We start from the raw sequence: 10,080 nt of genomic DNA on the forward strand, positions 1-10,080 counted from the left end.
GTGCGCTTCTCACCTGCTCCCAGGGTGTATAAACTGATGACCCTGGTCCATGCTTAGAGGTGCAAGGAGCGTGCAGGCCTGTTTGCCAGGAGCTGTCGGAAACTTCCCCAAGGAAGCCCCCCCCACACTGTCCACGCAAGTCCCCAATCCCCTGTCCAGTGCCCCAGAGGTACCCCAGACAGAGACCTGTACACAACACTGGGTGCCCGGGCCAGGAACCCAGTGGAGGGGGAAGTGGTGGGTCTGGAAGAAATGTGCTCATAACTTTGCGTATAGGACAGATGGAGGCTGAGCCTGGCTGACTGGCTGTGACCACAGGTGATCCACTTGCCCCCCCCCCACCCTCTGCCAGGCACTGTGGGCCCAGAGGAACTCAGCTTAAAAATTGCTTCCCCACCCACCCACAAGAGGGGCCCTCATTGTCAAATTAGGATCTGACACCTTGATCCAGAAGATGGCCCCGAAGTCAGTTTCATGCATGAAGGTCCAGGAGGGGTGTCATACCAGAGACCCCTGGGGGGCAGACAGGATGGAAATGGTGGGGAAAGGTCCTGGAGGCAGGCGGCCCAGGCCTGCGTTCTGCAGAAGCGCCTCTTCCGCCCATCCCCCACTGCTCTGTCCCTCCGATGGCGGTGGGGTTAGTGGCCAGGGTTCCCAGGAAACGGACAAGAGCAGCTTGTGGGGAATTCCTCTGGAGCCAGCGCCATTTCCTATGGATGAAGGGTAAAGTGCCACGGGGGTAGGAGGAGCATCCTGAAACGATCTGACCTTGACTCAGGGCCTGGGGTCCGGAGTCAGATTGAAGTCCAGGCACTCGCTGCAGCGGAGGGTTCGGCTTCAGGAGAAGGGGCACGCTGACTTGGGGGTGTAGTCGTGGGGTGGTCTCACCACTAGGACGAAGATTTGGGTCCTTGATATCAAAGAGAGGCGGGGCTTCCCGCCGACCCATTGAGAAGCAGGTGTCAGCTCATGGAGACCGCGGCAGCTGCCGCCCCAACTTGGGGCTGCTTCTCCTCTTTCCTGCTCCTGGCCTTCGGGACGCTAGTGGCCGCCTTGCTGGGCGCCGCTCACCGCCTGGGGCTCTTCTATCAGTTGATGCACAAGGTGGACACGGCAAGCATCCGGCATGGTGGGGAGAATGTGGCAGCCGTGCTGAAGGCCCACGGTGTGTGCTTCCTTTTCACGCTGGTCGGCGGGCACATTTCGCCACTGCTGGTGGCCTGTGAGAAGTTGGGCATCCGCGTGGCGGACACCCGCCACGAAGTCACAGCTGTCTTTGCCGCGGATGCTGTAGCCCACCTGACCAGGGCGGTGGGCGTGGCAGCAGTGACGGCCGGCCCCGGCCTCACCAACGCAGCGACTGCGGTGAAGAATGCTCGGTAGCCCAGTCCCCAGTCCTGCTCCTGGGTGGTGGGGCCAGCACCCTGCTGCCGAATCAGGGTGCACTCCAGGCAGTTGATCAGATAGCCCTGTTCAGGCCGCTCTGCAAGTTTTGTGCTTCTGTGTGGAGAGTGCGGGATATCATCCCCACCCTGAGCACCGCGATGGCCGCTGCACAGTCGGGCACCGCCGACCCGGTGTTTGTGGAACTGTCTCTGGATGTGCTGTACCCCTACTTCCTCGTTCAGAAAGAGATGGTGCCAGGTAAGCCGCCCAAGGGCCTCATGAGTCGAGCGGTCCACTGGTACTTAGCGAATTCCCTGGCCAACCTCTTTGCAGGAGCTTGGGAGCCTCAGCCTGAGGGGCCTCTGCCCCTGGACATTCCCCAGGCCTCCCCCCAGCAGGTTCAGCAATATGTGGAGATCTTGAGTCGGGCCAAAAGGCCCCTCATGCTAATTGGGAGCCAGGCCCTGCTGCCTTCGACATCCTCAGACAAACTTCGGGTTGCCGTGGAGACCCTGGGCATCCCTTGCTTCCTGGCGGGGATGGCACAGGGACTGCTGGGCCGCAGCCACCCCCTCCACTTCCGGCAGAACCACAGGGCCGCCCTGAAGGCAGACGTGGTTGTCCTGGCAGGAGCAGTGTGTGACTTCCGCCTGTTGTGGGCGTGTCCTCAGCTGCAGCAGCAAACTCATTGTTGTCAACCGTGACCGGAAGGAGATGCTGATCAACTCAGACATTTTCTGGAAGCCCCAAGAGGCTGTGCAGGGAGATGTGGGCTCCTCGTGGTGAAGCTGGTGGAGGGCCTCCAGGGTCGGATGTGGGCCTCAGACTGGGCAGAGGAGCTTCGGCAAACTGACCAACAGAAGGAGCAGAACTTTCGGGAGAAGGCAGTGATGCCCGTAGCCCAGCATCTTAACCCGGTGCGGGTACTGCAGCTGGTGGAGGACACTCTGCCTGACAACTCCATCCTGGTGGTCGATGGCGGGGACTTTGTGGGCACAGCTGCCTACCTGGTGCAGCCCCGTGGGCCCTTGTGTTGGCTTGATCCTGGGGCCTTCGGGACTCTGGGGGTTGGTGCCGGATTTGCGCTTGGGGCCAAACTGTGTCGGCCGGATGCTGAGGTCTGGTGCCTGTTTGGGGATGGAGCGTTTGGCTATAGCCTAATCAAATTTGACACCTTCGTTGGACACAAGATCCCAGTGATGGCCTTGATAGGAAATGATGCTGGCTGGACCCAGATTTCCAGGGAGCAGGTGCCCTCTCTGGGCAGCAGTGTGGCCTGTAGCCTGGCTTACACTGATTATCACAAGGCAGCCCAGGGACTGGGGGCCCAGGGCTTGCTGCTCTCACGCAAGAGTGAGGATCAGGTGGTCAGGGTGCGTGACGCCCAGCAGCGGTGCCAAGAGAGCCCCCCGGCTGTGGTCAGCATCCTCGTCGGGAGCACGGACTCCGGGATGGCTCCATTGCCATGTAGGGCCTCGTGGGTCAGTGCTCTTGGCTCTCTTCCCACCCCTGGACTGTGCCTAGCTGGCTTGGAGTTTCATCCTTGCCTGCCCTGGGCCTAAGCCATGAGGCCCAGTGACCCTGCAGTCTTCCCTGAGGACAGGGAGGGGCTGGAAGGAGTCAGAGCTAAGAGAGGCTCTGACAGCCCTGGGGAGTCCTTGGGCCTATTTGTGAGCTCACCTGTGTCCTTTCTGCCCTCCTCACTTGTTCAGTCGCTACGTCGAGTCCATCTCTTCGTGACTTCATGGACTGCAGCACGCCAGGCTCCTCCATCCCTCCACTAACTCCCATAGTTTGCTCAAATTCATGTCCATTAAGTCGGTGATGCTATCTAACCACCTCATCCTCTGCTGCCTTCTTCTCCTTTTGCCTTCCGTCTTTCCCAGCAACAGGGTCTTTTCCAATGAATTGGCTCTTTTGAATCAGGTGGCCAAAGTATTGCAGCTTCCTTTCTCACACACTGAATCAACCACGTCTGGTCCATGGGGGCCGAAGTACTCAAAAAAAAAAAAAAAAAGGAGCAGCTTGTGGGCCAACATGTTTCCTTGTAACTGAAACCCATCAGCATTTTTCAAGTGCAAACTCAAAGCCAGGGCATTTTTATGTCCACTGGTAATTGCCGAAAAGGCCACACAGGAAACTCCCAGCTGTGTACTGGGGCTGTGTACTGGGGGTGACCGAGGTCCACACCTCCCTGATGTTGAACTTGACTCCAGATTTGGCAGAATTGTTAAGGCCGCAGACACGTGAACCCTACATGGTCAGTTTACTTTCAAGCTGCAGTTCAGGGCTCGCCACGGCGCCCCAGGGCTGGCACGCTGTAGTTTCTCCTCATTCCTCCCCGGAGCTGGTGTGGGCCGTGGCGGTATCTGTTTCCCGTCTTCGTGGATATTGTTTTTTGAAAAGCAAGCGAGCAACTACCTGCTGGAGGATGGGAGCCGCCTCCACACCAGACTCCAGGATGGCTGGTCAGGCGGTGAGGGTACCTGAGCTCCCAGGGAGGCTCAGACCGCGCACAGCCCCTCTGAGGCCACGTGTGTGGGTCCAGACCCAGCCTGGCCACTTCCTGGGGGCTGAGCAGCCTCAGGCAAGTGGCTTCCCCACTTGGGACCTTGGTTTTTCCATCTTACAATGGAGGGGCTTTCATCTGCTGGGGGTGGGAAGGGTTGCCATGGACATGGAACAAGGTAGAGGGGGATGTTTCTTGCAGTTTCCAGCTGAGGCCTAGTGGGCATGAGCTGGTGTCCGAGACAGTTCCCAGACTTGGCTAAGTGTGGTGATAAGCATGGAGTTGGGGGGCAGGGGTCCCTCCTCATAGCCTGGACATTGGGGTGGGGGTTCTCGACTTGGAGGCACCTCAAGTCTAATTTCAACAACTCCGTATGTAAGGATAATGCAACAACAGATGTTCTCAGGGACTTGTCAGCCTGGATGCAAAGCCGCATCCCCACCCCACCTTCTGTGGGCATCCTGACCTGGCCTGTGGTACAGGGGTCAGATCCCTTTACCGAGGGAAGGCACTGAGGCTCTGAGAGGTGGGGCAAGGAGATCAAGCTCACTGGGCCCGACAGGGGCAGAGCCAGCACTTGAACCTGGGTGCTGGGTCCTCATGTCAAGACTCTTTTCCCTGAACCGTGAGAACTGGACTACAGAGAGGGCTGAGCACCAAATAATTGATGCTTTTGAGCTCTGTTGTTGGAGAAGACTCTTGAGAGTCCCTTGGACTGCAAGGACATCAAACCAGTCAATCCTAAAGGAAATCAACCCTGAATATTCATTGGAAGGACTGATGCTGAACCTGAAGCTCCAATACTTTGGCCCACTGGTGTGAAGAGCTGACTCATTGGAAGACCTTGATGCTGGGAAAGATCGAGGGCAGGAGGAAAAGGGGGTTTCAGAGGATGAGATGGTTGGATGGCATCACTGAGTCCATGGACATGAGTTTGAGTGAGCTCTGGGAGGTGGTGAAGGACAGGGAAGCCTGGTGTGTTGCAGTCCATGGGGTCTCAAAAGTTGGATGTGACTTAGTGACTGAAAAACAACAAAATGTGGTCTTCAGCCCGCATCTCACTCCTACCCCCAGGCTTAGTGCCTATGCCATGAGCCTCTCCTACATTGAGGTTTCAGGGGCCATTGTCTAGTCCCGAAGCTATTCATATCTCTATTCATAATTCCACCATTACACATTCATTTCTTTGGCCATAACGTTTTTATGTCTCTTGAGTCTTAAGTGCTGAGGCTTTTATACACCCCACCTGGCTTCCTTTGGGCCTCTCTTGGTTTTGTGGAAGCGTACTTGTTATAAACTGGAGAAGGAAATGGCAAAGTTATAAAGTGAATTCTGGACATGTTTTAAGAGTCTTGTCTTTAAAGTTCCTAAGGACGGCTCTTCCCGGTCCCAGGTAGTCGGGCTGAAATCTGTGCCCCTCTGGTTGCGGTTCTGACGTCCTCCCATGTCTCTAGGTCGTTGTGTGCCAGAGTCAGCTCTTTCTGGCTCATGGGGAATTCTGCCAGCTGGGTGTTAACCCTTTGGTACATGAAACAGGCCACGGCAGGAGTATTTACACCACGGAAATTGGCAAATGATGTAGCTACAGATCAGAGTTGGTTTTCCTTCCTGGAGAGCAAGGGGTTGGGCAGGGGGCTGCATACGTTATCAGCATGTCCCTGCTGTGTGGCCACGTGTCTCCTTTTCCTGAAGAGGTCAAGTGTCTTCAAAGGTGTCTGTTGTATTTTCGCTTCTCGTTGTGACACTTCTTTATTTCTGCGCGTTCTGTTTGGTTCTCTTCCAAGTTGGCTGTGTGATTTTCTTTAATGGTTTCCTGTCCTGTGCAGGACCTTTCTATCTTGAGGTTAATTTCTCTAAATGAGGTGAGCTTAGCTGATTGGTTAGATTTATTATCCATCAAATCCTCTCAGAATCCCAAAGCTGAGGGGTCACTTCTGCTGGTTCTCCTGCAGCTGTCTTTCATCCTGGTGTGCCTGATGCTCTTCCACAATGGCCACCACCCTTCCATAACCCGTGGGGCAGTTCCCAAGCCTGGGAAGAAGGTGTCTTTATCCAGAAAGATTTGGCACTTGCATTCTCCACTCATCTGAGGGTGTTATGAATAGGATCACCTTGAACCAAGGTGACATGCCTGGACCCCCTGGGGTCCTCACCCGCTCCTTCTCCTGCTCAGCACCGGAACCACCTTCCTTGTAATTCCCGTGGCTGGAGGAGGGAGGTGGTTTCTGGGTCACCTGAAAGTGTCGTCTCCTGGGAGTCCAGCTCCATGGGGAGGGAGGGGTCTTCTGTTAGACTCTTCCTCTTGGCAGTTGCCCCTCTGGGTCTTCTCAGGTCTTCAGCAACTTAAAGGCGTGACACTTTTTGTTGTTGTTGTTTTCCATGAGAGGGTGGATCTGAGTAACCTACCCACCAATCATCAAAGCAGAACTGTGAATGAATACATGTCTTTTATTCCTTCAACAAGCCAGGCCTTGAGAGCCAGACCCTATGCCGAAGCTGAGGGGTAAGTCCGCCCTAGCCAGTCCTGCAGCCCCAGCTCCCTCAGAGACCGCGTTCTGGGTCCTGGTTTACTGGAGACAGTCGAGGGTACCATGTCCAGGATGTGTAGAAGGCATGCTTATGCCAGCACCCCATGTGACCGCTCCTCCCGGGGGGTGCAGACGTGGTCAGCAGGAACCACGGTGCAGAAATGCCTCCCTGCAGACCCTTGCCCAGGGACTGAGCACTTTGCTGTCGCCTTCGGGAGCTGTCCAGGTGGAGGGCAGGCGTGAGCAAGTCAGGGTCAGCCACCAGTGGCAGTCCCAGCCTGCCCCCTCGTCCATGAGTATTAAAATGAACTCGAGGATGCTGCCACAGGTTGGGGAAGGACCGCAGGAACATCCTTGGCCAGCACACAGTAGGAGCTCAGCAGGACTGTCCCCCCGGCCCCCTGGATCACTCAGCAAATATCATCAATCAAGGCTCCCATGAGATGACACGTTCAGTGACCCAGAAAGGGCCCCTGTCTTCCAACTCCGGGAACTGGAAGGAGGGTGGTCCTGGCGCCGATCAGGAGAAGGAGGGGGTGAGGCCCACCCCATGCCAGACACTCTCCCTCTTGGGGGGCCCGTCGGTCACCTAAGCAGACAGACCCAGCCTGGAACCAGCATTCCAGCTCACACCCATGTGGGACCCCAGTGCCAACAGGAAGAGCAGGCAGGACCCAGGGCTACCAAGAATGCACCCGGTCATTAGGGACTGACCAGGCATCACGTGCCTTGAACACGTCTGGGGAGAACAGAGGAGCCCTGGCATCAGAGGCCCTCCGAGTGGTGGTATTATCATTGGAGCTGAGGAAGCCGAGGGCACAGGGGGGAAGTTGACCAGGCCCCTGTGGTGGTCAGAAGTCCGACCCAGGCCTCCCACTGGGGCTCCATGGCTTCCTGGCCCGGCGGTGCTCGGGAGCCATCCTGTGTGTACCTGCCGTGCACACACGCTCCCCACAGCTCCTGCTGGACCATGAGCCGGGGACGGGTGTACACACAGGATGCCATGGAGGCTCCCACACCACCCTCGGGCCTGAGACTTGGCACCCATAGTTCCCTGATGGCAGTGACAGGGCCCTCTGTGGTGGGCGGCAGCTGTGGGGTCAGGCTGGGCTGGAGAGGTGTGCTGCCCAGGAGCCCTCTGGGGGCAGCTAGGGACCCCAGGCTCGGCCTCACTGAGGCCAACCTTCCAACAACCTAGGTGGCTGCCCTTCAGCAGAAACGGGTGACCGTGACACACAACACACCGGCTCAGGCAGCCGTGGGGACGAAGAGGGAGCCTTGGCATCCTCGGCCACCAGGAATCCCCCTCGGGCAAGTTTTTGCTTGTCCTGTGATTCCCTTCTTCCTTCTAAAAGGAAAGTGCTGGGAATGACTGTGGTGAGGTCGCTGTTCCGGTGAGTTGAGCTGGGAGCAGAGGTTGAACCCCATCCAGTCTGCCATGGGCAAGCCTTCCCCCTCCCCTCCCCCACCTCGGACGGCACAGTCCTGGTCACTCTTCTGGGCCTTCTTGGCTCTTTAGGAACTTTAAGGTGTGGGGTTTGTTATTTCTTGTCTTTGTCCAGCATTTGGTGGCGGTCCATTGCAAGGGCCCTGACCCTGTCCCCTCCCCGAGCCTCTTGGCCCTCCCCATGCCCACGCCAAGGCTCGAGGCCCCTGCGGTTCTGTGGCCTCCAGACTCCCCACCCAGACTCCCCACCAGGAGTGTGCATCTCAGTAGGGGCGAGGCTGGCACTGAGTGAATCTTCAGTGAGGTTTTTTCCTTAAAAACCATCCTAAGTGACTTTGGCTCCATTGCTTTTTGCCAGAAACCTACAACGATCCCAAGAACTTTGTACACTCCAAGGGTGGTGGTGACTGGATGTGGAGCCCAGCACAGACCCAAGTCAGTCCTGCCCTGAGTCCCACGGCCCGGCCACACCATCCCCCTTCCATGGCCTGGCTTTCTTCTGCCAGGACCTTCAGAATGGTGGAAAGGCAAGTGTGGCCTCAAGCTGGGGGGCCCAGTGTGGGCTCCTAGCCCCTGGGGGTCCCCTTGGGACATCTGGTGGACCATAGTCCCCACTGCCATTGGGCAGCTCTGTCTCGGGAAATGTTGTGTTTCTTTGCTTTTTTGTGTGATGCAGCACCCCAGTTACTCTCGGGGTGATTGGGAAGTCTGCTGGTGTTACAGGCTCCTGCCTTAGATGGGGAACATTATTGCTGCATTGACGCTGCTCACTCCATACTGGGAATCTGTTAAATACAAATGGCAAGGGGAACAAAGAAAAACAGAAAAAGAAAAATGGAGAGTGGCTTGGTTGCTTCAGGTCTCACCTGTGATTAAGAGTGTGTACAGCCTGCACATGAACCCGAGTTCCCACACCTGCCAGCTATAAGGTGCCAGGCCCTGATTTTAGAACCCTAGCTTCACTAAGGAGTCACTGACAGATACAGTTTTTGTGTATTTCAGGTCTACATTGTGATGACTTGATGCCCATAGACATCATGGAATGATTGCCCAACATATGCATCGCCTCACACAGTTAACTCTGTGTATTTGTGTATGTTTAAAGTTCTTATAATCCATGGAGAAGGCAATGGCACCCCACTCCAGTACTCTTGCCTGGAAAATCTCATGGACGGAGGAGCCTGGTAGGCTGCAGTCCATGGGATCGCTAAGAGTCCGACAGGACTGATCGACTTCACTTTCACTTTTCACTTTCCTGCATTGGAGATGGAAATGGCAACCCACTCCAGTGTTCTTGCCTGGAGAATCCCAGGGACAGGGGAGCCTGGTGGGCTGCCGTCTATGTGGTCACACAGAGTCGGACACGACTGAAGTGACTTAGCAGCAGTAGCAGTATGCTAGTCTTATAAAACAAGGTGGAGAGTGTTCCTTGTTTACCCTGAGAGTTCCTGTGAGCTTGCTGTTTTTGTCCCTAGATTTTTGGAAGAATTGATTGGCAAAACCAGTTGGTTTCATTGTGGGGAGGCTTTTAATTTCAGATTTATTTTTTTTCATGCAAATAAAATGTTCTGATTTTGTATGTCTTCTTGGGTATATTTAGGTAAAGCATTTCCCCTTTGCTAGGCAGCAGACTCTCCTATTAGTAAGTGAACTGTGGTTCATGATATCTTTCTTATCTGCAAGATGTGTTGTCTCCCCTTTTAAAAATCCTTGATACTGGTGATTTGTGCTTTGTCGCTTTTTCTTAATCAGTCTGTCTAGGGGCTTATCAGTTTTATCAGTCCTTTCAAAGAGCCAACTTTTGGCTTTGTTTTTTAAAAAATTTCATATTTGCTTTATGTTTCCTTATTTTCTACTCCTTTTTCTTCCATCTGCCTTGTGTTTCGTTGGCTATGCTTTTTTTTCTGGTTTCTTGAGGGAGAGGCTCAATTGATTTTAGCCTTCCTTCTTTTCCAGTATATGTGTTTAAGGCTTTAAGTTACCATCTAAACACAGTTCGCTGGGTCCCACAAGCTTGAATAAGCCAAATTTTCATTATCTTTTATGTAAAAGTATTTTCTAATTTACATTGTGTTTTTAAAGATTATTCATGAAATTCTACAAGAAGTATGTCATTTATGTTCCCAATGTTTGGGGAGGTTTTTCTAGTGACCCTTTTTTGATCTCTATGAATTCCATGAAGAGCCCCGTCTTAGTCTTTTGGGGCTACG

At 54.7% G+C, this 10,080-nt stretch overlaps 1 pseudogene; it reads left to right on the top strand.

The window, feature by feature from the left end:
- Positions 1 to 954: 954 nt before the first annotated feature.
- Positions 955 to 3,029, top strand: LOC129651737 (2-hydroxyacyl-CoA lyase 2-like; annotated as a pseudogene).
- The last annotated feature ends 7,051 nt before the right edge of the window (positions 3,030 to 10,080 follow it).

This window comes from Bubalus kerabau, chromosome 4 (genome assembly GCF_029407905.1).
Source record: "Bubalus kerabau isolate K-KA32 ecotype Philippines breed swamp buffalo chromosome 4, PCC_UOA_SB_1v2, whole genome shotgun sequence".
NCBI lineage: Eukaryota > Metazoa > Chordata > Mammalia > Artiodactyla > Bovidae > Bubalus > Bubalus kerabau.